This window comes from Uloborus diversus, unplaced genomic scaffold (genome assembly GCF_026930045.1).
Source record: "Uloborus diversus isolate 005 unplaced genomic scaffold, Udiv.v.3.1 scaffold_1166, whole genome shotgun sequence".
Lineage (NCBI taxonomy): Eukaryota > Metazoa > Arthropoda > Arachnida > Araneae > Uloboridae > Uloborus > Uloborus diversus.
In genome coordinates, this window is record NW_026557839.1 from 2615 (window position 1) to 17588 (window position 14974).

A 14974-nucleotide genomic window follows, 5' to 3' on the forward strand; every position below is an offset into this window, starting at 1 on the left:
TTATCGCAAGTTCTCTTGTGATGTCTTCATACGCGTAAACTTGCGTCACTCAGAAACGTTATAAAATAGTAAGTTGAAAACTCATACGTACGTAGTATGATCTAAAAGTTCGAGGACAAGCAGTATAAAACCTTACCCTGAATAGTTCACATTACCAAAGCACATCTACAAAATAATCACCTTGAACGACTGCATTTCTGCCAACGTTTGCATAGTTTTTAGAAGCACTCCTGGAAGCCATTTTTCGCAACCTCCTGTAAGGCATCTTACGTTGCTGCTTTAACTTCATCGTGGGGAAGAAGGCGACTTTCATGGTGAGGATGCACGGTTTGATTGATCAATGCTCTGATATGACAAACAAATAACATAACGTTTCGTCGGACTTAGCTCCTCTTGACTCTTACCTGTTCCCCGCAAAAAAACATTTGCATGGACGCCGCTTTCTACCGTCAGGAGAAGATAAAGCTGCATCATAGTAGGTTGCAAAAAAGGCTTCCAGGAGTGTTTCCAAAAGTTATATGAACACTGGCAGAAGTACATAGTCCCTCAAGGTGACCCTTTGAAGGTGAATGTGCTTCGGTAATGTGAACTATTCTGAGTAAAGTTTTATACAGCTTGTCCCCGAAATTTTGGATTGTACTGCGTACAATCTATAACGGATGTAGTTATGCTTCTCTTTTTTGACTGTTGTATGATGATAGAGAAAGAACAACAGCCAAGAAAAAAAGGAAGAAAAACAAAGACACTGTTTAATAACCAACTGATTTGTTTCTTTAATTGCACATATAACTGAGATTTCAGCAATATTGTAATAATGTATGGATTATGTACACTATACATAGTTAAAAAACTTTAAATTATGTTGTTTAGTCATTCAAAAAAAATTAAGAATGAAAATATGAAATCGTCAACAAATTATGCAATTAAATGGAAAGATTGCACGTACACATTTTTTAGTCATGAAATTAAATAAAAAGGGTAACAGAAAAATTACGATATTAAATCACAATAGGAATATTTTTATATTTATTTAAAATTTATGAATAGAAAAATTTGCATTTTTCATAAAAGCTATAACAGTGACATAAATTTTTCTGGAAAAAGAAATAGCCATGAAAATAGTGAGGTTCTTAAAACGCAGCTACAATAAACAAACTCGATATTTACTCCAAGTTAATAATAACTGAAGACATATACTACGTGATCTGATGTTTGCACACATAATATTGAACAATTTGATTGATTAAAGTCTTTTATGAAGCTCTACAAACAAGTTCAAATTAAATTTTTCAATTTAACAATAATTTGCTGAAATTAAAAAAATTGCTTAATAGAAAATCCTTGAAACTTTCCTATAACTTATTATTAAAAATATGATGGAAACGAAAATAACTCGTTCATTGATTTTATGAAAATACATGAAAATAGTTACAATAGAAACAAATCGATCGCTATAAATAATGCAAAAAAGATGGCGAATTATGAAATAAAGATGAAACAAAAATGAGAAATACGCAAAATGACATTTCTTGAGCAAAATAAATAATCACTAAATATTTAAGAAATGCTTGAATTGACGAGGGAGTGGCGGGGGGGGGGGGGGGTTCACTCGTTGATTTTGGAGTAACAACATTAGACTTTGTTCCCAACTTCGGCCTCATTTGTTTAGTACAGAACCACTACAACCAACGCCTCGGAAGGGTTTCAGGGAGGGGGGGGGGGGGGCACGCAAGTGTTTTAAAAATTACCGTCGGTTCAACGGGAATGTAACAAAATGACACAAAAACCGGTTTCGCCATCTCATATTTGTTTCCATGGTCTCCAATTCAGCAATATACACTCTATAACAAAAAAATCGACACATCAAGAAGCAATCATCCGATTGCTTTGAAATTTTGTATGCATGATTGTTTTGACCGGATGTGCAAATGATTAAAATTTGGTGTCCAATGAATGAATAGTTTGATCTCCAGCGCATCGAAACTGCGCATCAAGCAGATGTATATAAAGAGTTCTTCAACAGTTGTTAAAACTTTCGGTCTGATTGCGATTCAAATTACCTTTCGACAATTAAAAAATGCCTCGCCGCATGGTTTGTGCTCATTACGAGCAACTGTCAGAGTTTGAACGAGGTCATATCATTGGATTGAAAGAGGCCGGTTGGTCAAATCGGAGAATCGCTCGTCATTTGAGGCGAAGCGATGCGGCGATTCGAAGATGCTGGCAAAGATGGGTGGAAAATGGCAGAGTTCAGCGTCAGGATGTTAGCGGTCGACCTAGTCTCACAACAGATCGTGATTACAGAATGAATGTCCGATCAGCTGTCACAGCGCTTTCTTCATCTCTACGAACCATCAGACATTCAACCCAAACACCAGTGTCCATCATGACCATTTACAGAGGGTTGGGACAACGAAATCTACGCTCGCACCGACCGTTACGCCACCTACCACTGACGGCTACACACTACCGAGCCAGATTACAGTGGTGCATGGCTCGATCAGGTTGGAATGGTGCCGAAGTGGGATGTATAGTCTTTAGCGACGAATCCCACTTCCAACTGTGTCATGATGATCATCGAAGACGTGTTTGGAGACACCCAGGGCAGAGGAGGGATCCTCGCACGCCACACTGGCCCTCAACAAGGCATTATGGTCTGGGGTGCCATTTCTTTTGATAACTGGACCCATTTTGTCGTAATTAGAGGTACACTTACTGCACGATGATACGTCGACAACATTCGAAGACCTGTTTTGTTGCCGTTCCTTTTGCAGTACCCTCGGCTGGTTTTCAGCAGGACAATGCCATATAACATACGGCTTGTGTTGCTATGAACATAGGCGGATTTAGAACTGATTTCCTGGAGGGGGCAGCATTTTTTTTTTTTTTTTTTAGCATTATCAGTTGTATTGATTACAACTGGCTGGATTTAGACTTAGCGTGCCTCTAAGCTATTTCAGGGTTTGGGTCTCTTTAGTAGTCTGGTCAACTTCTCCATCGGTGGCAAGAAAGGCCATTTTTTAAAGCCCCCCCCCCCTATGCATTATACATAAGGTCTAAAGTGGAAATGGAGTCCCTTTTAAGTAGGGGGTAGAATATCTAGAATTTTAGCGGGTCAGGGGGTTTCTCCCCCGGAGGAATTTTTGTAAAATATATATAAAATTCTGCATTTTGAAGCCTTAGAAGGGGTAATTGGAACTACTAAAATCTCGGAGACAAATAGCAAAACACTCTTTTGCAAATTACAATAATACACAGTAAAAATTGTTTTCGGGTTGACAAATCAATTACAACAGTTCTCAGAGAGAAAAAGCTAGAAAGAATAGAAGATTATGCATTGTTATTTGCTTACTTTGGCTGTTGGTTCAATTCAATCAGCTTTTGATCACGCCTACCTCCAACCCACCGACAAATACAACAGTGAATTAAATACAAAATGATCAATAGTAAAAAAATGCTTTAAAAGAAATGGTGTATAGATTTAGAAAATAGGCCCATTTGGACAGTTCATAATTTATACACTTGATAAGAAATAAATTTGAAGCACACTTTGCTTAGGAATTTCAAAGACTCATCTAATCCGTTTCAAGGACTTGAGAACAGTTAAAATTATTTAAGGCAGTTAAATTGGCCTTTCCAGTCTCTGAAATTTAGTGCTTGATTGTACTGTTTTACAGTATTGTTCTAACTTTGTAAGAAACAACTATTTTAAGCTTGGGGCTTCGGTGGCCAAGCGGTATTGCTCAGCAACTGCTTGCATGCAGAGAGGCACAGGTTCGATTCCCCCCTACTGCCCTGGGTGTTCTTCTGATTTCCTTGTATTGTAATGAATCTGAATTGTGCTATCTGTCAAATGTGTCTGAGCAAAAATCGGACTTCCACCTAAAATGGGGCTCAGTCAAACGGAAGCCGCTCATATTAGCCTCAAAAGTGGATTAACGCCTCTGTTATTCATTACCTTGGGTGCTCCAAGGGCCATCAGGAACAACAACAACATTTTAAGTTTAAAAGAAAAAAAAAAACTATTGATTTCTCATTACAACAACTTTTTATTTTCAATTACAAGTAGTTCAAAAAACGAAAAAAAAAAATAGAGGTAGTGTTTTTTTTTCCTTCTGGGCTGAACAGATTAACAATATGCAGAAGAAGTAAGATAAACGCAAGTAATACGAAATAATTTCCAAAATTACTGCATTCGGGATTAAATAAACAGCAATATATGAAACATGTGAGTCACAAAAATTTATCTCAAGTAATATGCTGCAGAAACGTGAGAACCATGATTTTAATATTTTTGATGCAGGATGTGGCAAGGAGCTAAACTTGACACATTTCGGCATTCCCCCCCCCCTTAATTGCTATTAATTTTTAAATTTATGGTTTGTATCCACACTTTTCCAAATTTTCAAGGTTTTCAAGCACTTTAAAATGGAATTTATTTTTTGAAGTACTTTTCTTCTTTTCAAATCATGAAGTTTTCCGGAGTTGGGGGCCTTCAACAAAGCGGGTGTCCTCAACTATAGCTTATTTAGTTTATAGGTAAATCCAGTTTTTTTTTTTTTTTTTAATCTTTGTTTTAGTATCCAATTTGTTGAAACAGTTGTTGATTATTTTAAGTATAGCAGCTGATTACTTATATTTTCTCTGATATATTTGCTCTAATGGTTTTCAATTCGAAGTAGTCGTTTTCAACACATTTCAACAACCTGGTAACAGCTTCACTCTTTGTAATACCAGTGTACGGTGCCCCCCCCCCCATCAGAAAAGGACAGTCGCTATTCTCTTCATTTTCACTTCTGAACTTTTCAAAAAAAAGAAAAAAAAATCATGATTTTTTTCTTTTCACATTTTTGAAGGTGTGTTGTTACCATGTATAAAGTTCTCCCAAGACTGGGGGGGGGGTATTGCTCCCCCTCGCCTCCCCCATAAATCCGCCCATGGCTATGAACTGTCTGCAAGCTTGTCAAACTCTTCCGTGGCCTGCCAGATCGTCAAATCTCTCTCCCATCGAGCATGTCTGGGATATGATGGGATGGCGATTGCATCTGGCAAGGAATTTTGATAACCTCGTCCGACAATTGGAGCGAATTTGGCCGGAAATGCCGCAAGACAACCGCCGGGAGCTTTATCGGTGTTTCCCACGTCGTGCTTCAGCTTGTATCTAGGCTAGAGGCGTGTCAATACCTTATTAAACTTGTTACTGTAACTCTGACATAAATTATTCAATTGCTCTAAGAATTTAATCATTTACTATTCTGTGTATTGTCTTCCTATTCACCAATGTTCGTCTCAATCGGATCACTCCTTGGTGCGTCGATTTTTTTTTATAATAGAGCGTATCACCAAATGATCGTCAGTCTGAGACGCTATATTAGTTTTGTATTGAAATAAGTAATTAATAGCCACAAAAGAATGAGTAAATAGGCTTTTTAGAACACCTGATCGAAAAGAAAAAGGGAAGTACACAACTGGAACGTACGCACACCCCACATGCGAAATTTTAACCTTCTACAGCTTACCATTTTTGAGTTATGACTTATGAGAGATACATACGTACATCCAGCCGCAAGAAAAAAACGCAATAATTAACTTGTTTGGTACCTGACTACAGTATTAAAAAATCTTTCAGGGATGACTAAAATAGAAATTCATACTGAAGTTTAAGTAAACAATTTTATATGAAAACAATAACTTTCTTTACTTTGCATTAAAAAGTAATACAGCAAAGGTCTTTTTATTTTCGAAAACATCGGCCAATTCCATCGGCTTTTCGATGTTTTTAAGGTCGATGGGCCGATGTTTCCTGCAAGTTAGCATCGGCCGCCGATGCCGATGCCTAAATTGTTGAACCATCGGCGCCGATGCATCGGCCGAGTCCTAAAAAACATCCCATATGAAAAAAGAAATCAATTTTTTTTTTTTTATTATAAAATAAACGTAAAAATACTTTCTAGTGGTGTCATACTCTCTTTGAAAAATGATAATGAAAAGGGTTGCTGAATATGAGTGTGGAACGGACAGCCTAAAATTCAGTTCAATTATTTAGAGGCAATTATGGAGACAAGAAGCTGAGGATGCACTGTACTGGCGGCTCTTCTACCATGGCAAATGCGGACCAAAGTTGCTGACGTTTCTTTTCTCTCATGGTATTTCGGGATCACCGAAATTATTTCCATGGTTTGCTTCCCATGGATTCATGGTCCTTACATTTGTGTTGACCTTCAAAAGTGAACCCGTAGAACAGGGGCGGACTGGCCACGTGTGAGATGTGGAAAATTTCACATGGGCCGTCCTTAACTCGGGCCGTTTTCTGTGCATTCAATGTGTACGTGCCGTTTTCCTCAATTTTATTTAAAAAAAAAAGTTTTTAGCTAGGCCGGCCGTTCTTATGTCGAGGGCTGCAGCCAGAACTGCTCTTTTTGGGGGGGGGGGGGTGAAGGGAGAGGAGAACGGCCGCTCCTTTTCCAACGGTCACTCTCAGGACGTTACTCTGTTCTTGCCTAACTATTACCGTATCTTGTTACGTAGGGAAAACGAGACAATGTCGTTGTTGGGTGGTCTTCGTCCGAAGCGAAGCCTTCAGGGTCCATGGGTGTCTCTCGTATCTGTTCGGGATTGATGTTTCCTGGAATTCTGGTAAGGAGTTTTATTGGGGGTGGGGATCTTTTTTTGTGGCCATCTGAGATGATTTGAGACTGTCTGGGAAAAGATTACAGTGAACCTTTTTCAAATGAAATAAGAGAAAGGCGCCATCCTAAGAATAGAATGAATAGGAGCAAAACGTCTGCTAAAAAGCTTTTTTTTTCCCTTTTCATCCTTCGTTTTTTTTTTTTTCCTTCTGTTTCCCAGCACTTTGCAATAGATAGATCCACGACTTTCTCAACCAATTAGATAATTTTGAGAACTCCACAATTTTGTCCCCGAGGAAAATAACTAGTCATTTGTTATACACCGTGTTGACTGCTCAATGGGATTGCATGTGTTTTAAATTCAAGGGTGACAAGAATTTTTTTTAGGTAAGTTAAATATTTTAATCATCATGTGTTTTTTATTTTTTATTTTTTTTTGTCATCAGCACTTTAAATAATAAGAACTTGAACTGTCAGTTATAATTATAACAAATTGACGGTGTTACACAAAAATGGGTCAACCCACCAAGCAGTACTTTTGAGTAAATTGAGTTCTAAACTGAACTTCATAGATGGCATATTAATAGAAATCGTCTTTGTATCCCCGTAGTGTATCAGTTTTTCTGCCAACCTATGTGAATAACTCATTATTTTTTTGAAAAATTTTGTTGGATAACTCATTTTTTTATAACACCGTCCAATTCATCTATTTTCGTTTAGCAAAGATAAAATTTATAAAAGTACAAACAGTATAAATATTTAAAACAGTGATTTCCAACATTTTTTTATCCGTCGCCCCCTTACCTTTTTCCTTGAAAAAAGCAAATTTTAAAGGAACGTAAAATCGATATTAGGTATTTTTTGCATACAGTGAAACCTGTGTAAGTTGACCACTCGCGGTGCAGTACTTTGGTAGTCAACTTATAAAGGGCAGTAATGATTTTTTGAAATATTTTTTGTCATTTCTCGCACTGTGTATTCATTTTTCGAGGAATTCACCCTTATTACTCTTTCTGTTCAACTAACTTTCATTGTTTAACATCATTGAAAGTGAAACCATAATTAAAAATACTATTCAAATAGTTTTATTATTTTTTCCTTGGTTTAAACTATATTAGACGCCGTATTTTTAGAAATTCCATATGTGCCAGCTAATTTTCTCTGGCTTTCTCCTTTTTGAATTCATTTTAATATTTCATACTTTTTATTAATTTCAAGTTCAAAACTTTCTTTTTGAAGCCTTTTTATGTAACACTTACAGCCCAAAGAGCAACAAGCTCGACTCTCTCAGTTCATAAAGGGAAAATTAAAATGTCCTATATCTTAATCCCTTACATTCGAAATAAGTCAGAAGGGCTCTTTAGCAAGCCCATATCTGCGTACCCGCAGTGCGGGGGGGGGGGGGGGCTCACTTTTTCAAAGGGGCTGACGGCCCTAGAAATTGAAGGAAAAAAAACTAGCATTGAGATTTGTTAACTTTACAAATAGACACTGGGCCACTAGGGAGATGCCCTACCCATTTTGTTGCAGAGGGCCCAAAATGTACAGATCCGGGCCTTAGCGCAATTCCAGAATTGCCACAACCTGAATCAGAATTGCAACTGAAAGAAAACACTTTGTACTTTTCTACTGACACCTATTTTTATTGAACAAAGTACAAAAAACTATCTCAAATAGAACAACAAATGAAAAACAAGTTTGGAGAATAAAGAGCAGCATAAGCTTTATGCTGCTGTTTAGTTAGTAAATTGCTAGTCCGTCATCAAAGCATTAAAAACATTCTTAGAAAGTTATCAAATAATAATACAATAATAATAAATTAATAAATAATAAAATAAAATAATTTACTGAAGAAAGTTTAAAAAAAACCAAGTGATAAACTTACAAAGGTTTTTTTTACAATGCTCCAAACCAAATTTGACGTACAATAGTGGTCAAGATAGACAGGTGGTCAAGTTACAGAAGTTTTCCTTCATTATATAAGATAGAACTAATTCCGTTCCTGACAAAAGAGGTCAACATAGACAGGTGGTCAACTTACAAGGGTGGTCAACTCTACAGGTTTTACTGTACTTAATTTTAATTTAAAGCCTAAATACTGTACCAATTTTATCCAATTATTGTTACACACATTTTTTATGTTTTTTTTTTCAAGAGTAATTAATTTTTGAAGCGAGATAATAAACTAAGCTTATTAATGTACTTCTCAAAGACAGCAGAACATCTTTCTCTCCCCCCCTTTTTTGTATGAAATTTAGGATTTGGAAGAATTAAAAACTTGTGCAGTTTAAACTTGAAGAAAAAAAAAAAAAGAAGAGAGAGAAGGATTTGTTCCAGTATCCAGAACCTGCTCTGAGTACAATTCGTATGCTTGTCCAAGATTATGAGGATGTGCATGGCCCTCTTGAACTTAATTCATTTCTTTTTTTATCTTCACTCATGATTTTTTGTCTAACTCTTTCTCAAGAAAATTTAGAAGCTCTCATGTTGATGTCTGTAGAGAAGGACATTTTAAATCAAATAGATTCAGAGGATATTGCTGATTGATGCTGTTGCTCAACAAAGTAGACTTTTTTTGTAAGAAAGATTAATGTTTGTAGAAATGTGTTTTTTCTCTCCCGATTTCTTTTATTTTTTTATCTTTAGTACCAAGTAGTCTTTAACGGATATTCATAATCTATTACTTTTAAGGAAAAGAATATAAGTTACATGCTTTGAAAGAAATGTTTTGATAAAATTAAAAAGGAATGTTGAAAAATTTAAGTAATTATTATGTTTTAAATACTGTAAAATTTTGTTTTCCCTTTCTTTTAAAGGGATACACTAAGTTATAGAAGAAAAAAAAAATTAGGTTCTTTAACCATATTTTAAGTATTTAATATTTCATCAAATAATCTTTATTTTTGAAGTTTTTTTTTCCTGTGAACTGATTTGTAATGCTTGTTTGTAGATTTTTCTTTCTTAGCTAGATTGATAAGTGTGATTGCCTTTAAGTGTTTTTTGCCCATTTTAATCATAAATAATGTATCTATTTTTACTTATATTTTTAATGTTACAATCTTAAAAGCAAATCTAAAATTTCCGAATCTGAAATGCAGTGTTCCCAGAAACTATTAGTTTTTTAATTTATTAGTAGCACTACCATACTGCAACTAGTACGAAAAGTACATTTTTAAAAATCTTATCATCATACACTTTTCAATTTTAATGTTATTATTCAGTGTCAAATTGATAAATGCAATGTATAAATTCGTTAAATAGCATACTTTCAAATTTCGGATAAAATTTTTCCGGATAAAATGATAAGATTTAGCACTAATTTGAAATTTACTAAGTTATTATTAGATTTTTCAGTTTGACGAAATTAGGGCCTTGTATGAAAACATTTTCACTGATTCTTAAAGAGTATTATTTATTTTCTCATTTTTAGTTTATTACTCTTGAGTAACTTTTTTCAAATATTATTTCGTTTTCATTAATTTCGTTTAATTTATGTCATTAAAAAGGTTTAAGTCGGACCATTTCTGTGTTGTGCTTTCTTTCGTTACTCGTTTATTATTTATTTTCAGCAAGCATGTAAACTCGTACAATAGAAGTATAAATAGTTATATTTTTTGGTTTAGGCGGTTGAGTTTCATTTTGTTGAACATCTTCGTAGGTTTAAACTCTAGTTGAACATATTTACTTACGAAAAAGAATACGCACATCTTATTGCTTTTCCCAATACATTTCTTCGTTTTCACTTTAAATCTTGGAAGCTGATAAATAAATTGTTCTTACTTGAAAACGTTGTGTCAGTGGAATATTATTATTAAAGGAAAGTTAATATGTAGCATAGGCCACACATATACCATAAAGCACAAGCGCTGCCAGAACTTGCTTTCTGTGGAGAGGGGAGGGGAGTTTGGTCATAACCATCTTTACATGCATATAAATTACCGTATTAAAATTATTGGCAATATAAATCTACGTTAAAACCAAGGTCCTTGGGAGGAGACTGCAATCCCCCCACCCCAAGTGTATATCCCATGATTTTCACTTTAGTTCTTAGAACCTGACAAATAAATTTCACTCACTAGATAACATTTTGAGAGATACCTTTGAAAATCAGTTTTCTCACTGAGACAAATGGCGAGTTTTTCGGACGAAATTCTTTTTCTTTTTTTTTTTTTTTTTGTAGATTAATTCGGGCTTATCCGATATTTCCGATCAGTTCTCACTGTCTCATGATCTGTGATGTATTCATTCTGAACGGATATATTACGTTTTGTTTACATGAAAATTTTCATTAGTTTGAATACGTACAATACAATTTTAAGAAAAGACTTAAAAAAAAAAAAGAGTTTTTTCTGAAGGGTAAATAGTACCGCTCATGGCCATATGAGGTAGTGAGAAGCAAGGGATGCAAGAGGAAAATTTGAAAATTTGGAGATAACCAGTACAAATGGTAGGTGGACCCCTCCTCTGTCTTGGGGCAAGAGATAGTACCAGCAGCCCTGGTAGGTGCCGCTGTACAGCATGATTTAGAAAAAATTCAATGAAAGCCTACCTAGGATGTAATCTTTATACGAATTTTACTCAAAACTTGAAAATGTCTGCTTACACCCCTTTGCTTCTCACTGCCTCAAATGTATAACGTTTTGTTTTAAATAAGATTTTTATTCACTTTTACATAAACGAAATACTCTTAAATGCGGATTTTCAAAGAAGCCACACAGTTTTCACAGTGGTTTCTTTATTGCGTAGAGCAATTTAAGCTTGCAAATATTTTTGAGAAAGTTAGATCCTTGAAATATCATCTGTATATTATGGGTGTTTGCCGTATGCTTAGTTTAAATCAGCGGTTCCCAACCTTTTTCTCTTTGCGAACCCCTTGGAACGGGCAAAAAAGTTCGCGAACCCCCTGATGTTGAAATTAGTTACATGTAAGAAACAATAAAAAAACAGCATGTTTGCTTTCCATTTTTTGCAGCATTTGATTGCAATAAACAAAAATATAATTGTAAAATATCATTAAGTGCAAACATTAATAAAAAGTTAAAACTACATCTACAAGAAAAATTATAAACAAGAAGTTTTATAAACCAACTATTTTTTTAAGCATACTTTAAATTGGGGGAAAAATCCTTAATGCGATATTTGTGGCTGTTTGACGGAACAAAGAAACTGAAAGTTTGGTTCAATGTCTGGCAGTTTGAGTCTTAAATCAGGCTCTGCAGTCAGTCTGCTTCGGTATTTATCTTTGAGATAAGTATAGGAGGAAAATCCTTTCTCGCACAGATATGTTGTACAAAATGGTAATAAAATTCGAATTGCTTTTTTGGACAAAACGGTAAAGTCATTTCTTACACTGAGCCAGAAGCCAATTAACGAGAGCTCTTTAAAGGTAGTTTTCAATGAATTATCACAGGATAACTCGATGAGCATTTCCTTTTCAGGTAATGTCAGGGTGTTCTCTAAGCATGGATTTCCTTCAAAAGGATCCAGTTGTTTGAGAGAGGGACGTTACGCCTATTAGGAAAATACTCGTCAAAAGTTAGTTCAAGATGTTGCAGATGTTCACATACATTTCTTTTAACACTTTCATCAAGTTTCATTGAGTTTTCTGATAAAAAACTACTAAGAGAAGTGAAACAAGAAAACTCACCCATTTCCAGGCATTGGATCCAGAAATTCAATTTTTTTACCATAGCTTCAATTTTATCATATACAACGAAAATATTAACAACTGCACCTTGCAAGGATAGATTTAATTCATTTAATTTTGAAAAGATGTCAGCTAAATATGCAAGCCTTTGCATCCAAAGAGGATCGAATATGCAAGTGGACAAGTGAAATGGATGATCAACAAAAAATGCTTGGACTTCTGACTTCAATTCAAATAAGCGTGTCAAAATTTTGCCACGGCAAAGCCGTCAAACTTCTGTGTGAAAAAGTAAAGTAACATGAAGACTTCTCAGTTCCTCACAAAGCGCGTAAAATAGACGGCAGTTTGTGGCACGTGATTTTATGAAATTTACAATTTTTACCGCATCATTCAAAGTAGCGGATAATTCTGCGGGAATACGCTTACATGCTAATGCTTGTCTATGAATGCAGCAATGAGTCCATTCAATTTTCTCGTTAATCTTCTTTACTCGCACCACAAAGCCAACAAATTTTCCTGTCATTGATTTTGCACCATCCGTGCACACAGCCGCACACAAAGACCAATCTATTCCATTTTCTTCAAAGTAACTGTTGACCAGTTCGAAAATTGCTTTTCCAGTTGTGTTGGTTTTCAAAGGTTTTGCAAATAGTACATCTTCTTTAATTGTATCGTTAAAAATATACCTAACATAGACAAGTAATATTGCAGCGTTTGCTACATTAGTCGACTCATCAAGCTGGATCGCAAAATTATTCTCTTTTATTCTATTCACAAGTTCTTTCTCCACATTACTTGCCAAATCAGTAATTCTGCGTGATACTGTGTTGTTTGATAGCGGAACCAGGTCAATTTTTTTTGCTGACTTTTCTCCCAGCATACACTTAGCAATATCTTTAGCACACGGTCCAATTAAATTTTCTGCAATTGTATGTGGCTGTCCAGATCTTGCAATTCTATAACTGACTCGATATGAAGCTTCAAGGGCCATATTACTATCTTCGTTGGATTCTAACAGGAACGTAGAGACGCTACACTTTTTATTATATTCCAATTTTCTTTTAAAATATTCGATAGGTTTGTCCTTGTGTGTCGGATGCTTTGTTTCGAGGTGTCTTCTCAGAAGTGACGGTTTCAAACTGCTGTTCGCTAGAACTTCGTTGCAGAGAAGACAAAGCGGTCTAGGTTCAGACTCTTCTCCAGTAAAATAAAAGCCCATTTGTAAATAGTCACTGTCATATTTTCGCTTTTTTCCTTTTTCTCCCCTAGTTCACTTTTCTGTTTAGTCGGGGGAGGCGGCAGTTCATTGCAACTATCTATTTCAATATCCTGTGTTGATTCGAAAGTTACTGCTGATGTTGAGGGTTGATCGATTGACTGCTTGTCCATTTGTCGCTCAACCAAACTACCAGTTTTCAACCATCGATCCATAACAGCAGAAAGTTATTAAATCATAAAAATTACCAACACGATTATAACTTCACAAACAGAGTAGCAAGTTCACGTAGCAAAACCAGTTGCAAACAAAATCACTTGTTTTCAAACATCTCTAAAGTATCTCTAAATACGTCTGTTAACAACTATTTCCCCAGAACTATGAGCATGATGATGTTATATATTTTTGAAAACGAACAGATGGGTAAAATCCAGTAATAAATTTTAAGTTTGGAGCCTTTTGCTGTCATGTCTGCTATTTGATGACTGAATTCCACGGAAATTCCCGAGTTATATTTCAACCAGATTAGAAATAATACCCCTATGATGCATTGTTTGAGAATTCTTTATTTTTTTCGACATATGTATATTATGTATATTGTTTGATTGACTCCACGCGATGGCGCCTTTTTAAGGTCATCGTGATCCCCGCCACAGCTTAATACAACGTTTCTGCATGGCGCCTCGCAATAAAGAAGGAAGGATATCTCTTTTTGTTGTCTATCGAAAAAAAAAAAAAAAAATGAGAAAATTTCTTTTTAACCAAGATTATAAAACCGCTGAAAGATTTTTTTTTTTTTTTTTGAGCTTAATACAAGAATCTGGCGCGTTTTCAAATTAAAAAAAAAATTTAGTAACTATGTGTGCAAATTGAATATTTTATAATTTTTTTACCAAACTAGGAAAAATCCGCCATTGCACCGAAATTTTCGCGAACCCCCTTCCTGCACCTCGCGAACCCCTGAGGGTTCGCGGACCACCGGTTGGGAACCTCTGGTTTAAATCAATCTGCCCACTAGTTTGCTTGAAATGAAATGTTAAATAAGGATTTCTGAAAAAAAAAAAAAAAAAAATCTAGGTATTTCAGCGGGAGGAGAGAGGTGAGGGCTGCTGGAGGAACCTTTTTTTTTTTTGAAAAAACACACTAGAAACTTTTTAGGTTTGGAAAACTACAGCCAAACGTTTTTGGATGGGGGCGGCATGAATTTTTTTTTTTCCACATTAAAAGTTTAAGGCCAGTCCGCCCCTGCCGTAGAATCATATATTCCACCCATAATACGAAGAATTGGTTACAACTCTGCATGATAATTAAACACTTAAAGCAATGGGTTCCGCAATGTCTGAATGTTAAATTTGAATTGTCCGTTTTTCAGAAAATTTAAAAAAAAATTTGTACGAAAAAATGACAATTTTTCAAGCATTCTTCTAAATGATATTGAAAAAGCTTTTTATTTGAATTTAGTCACTTAATAAATGCCTATTA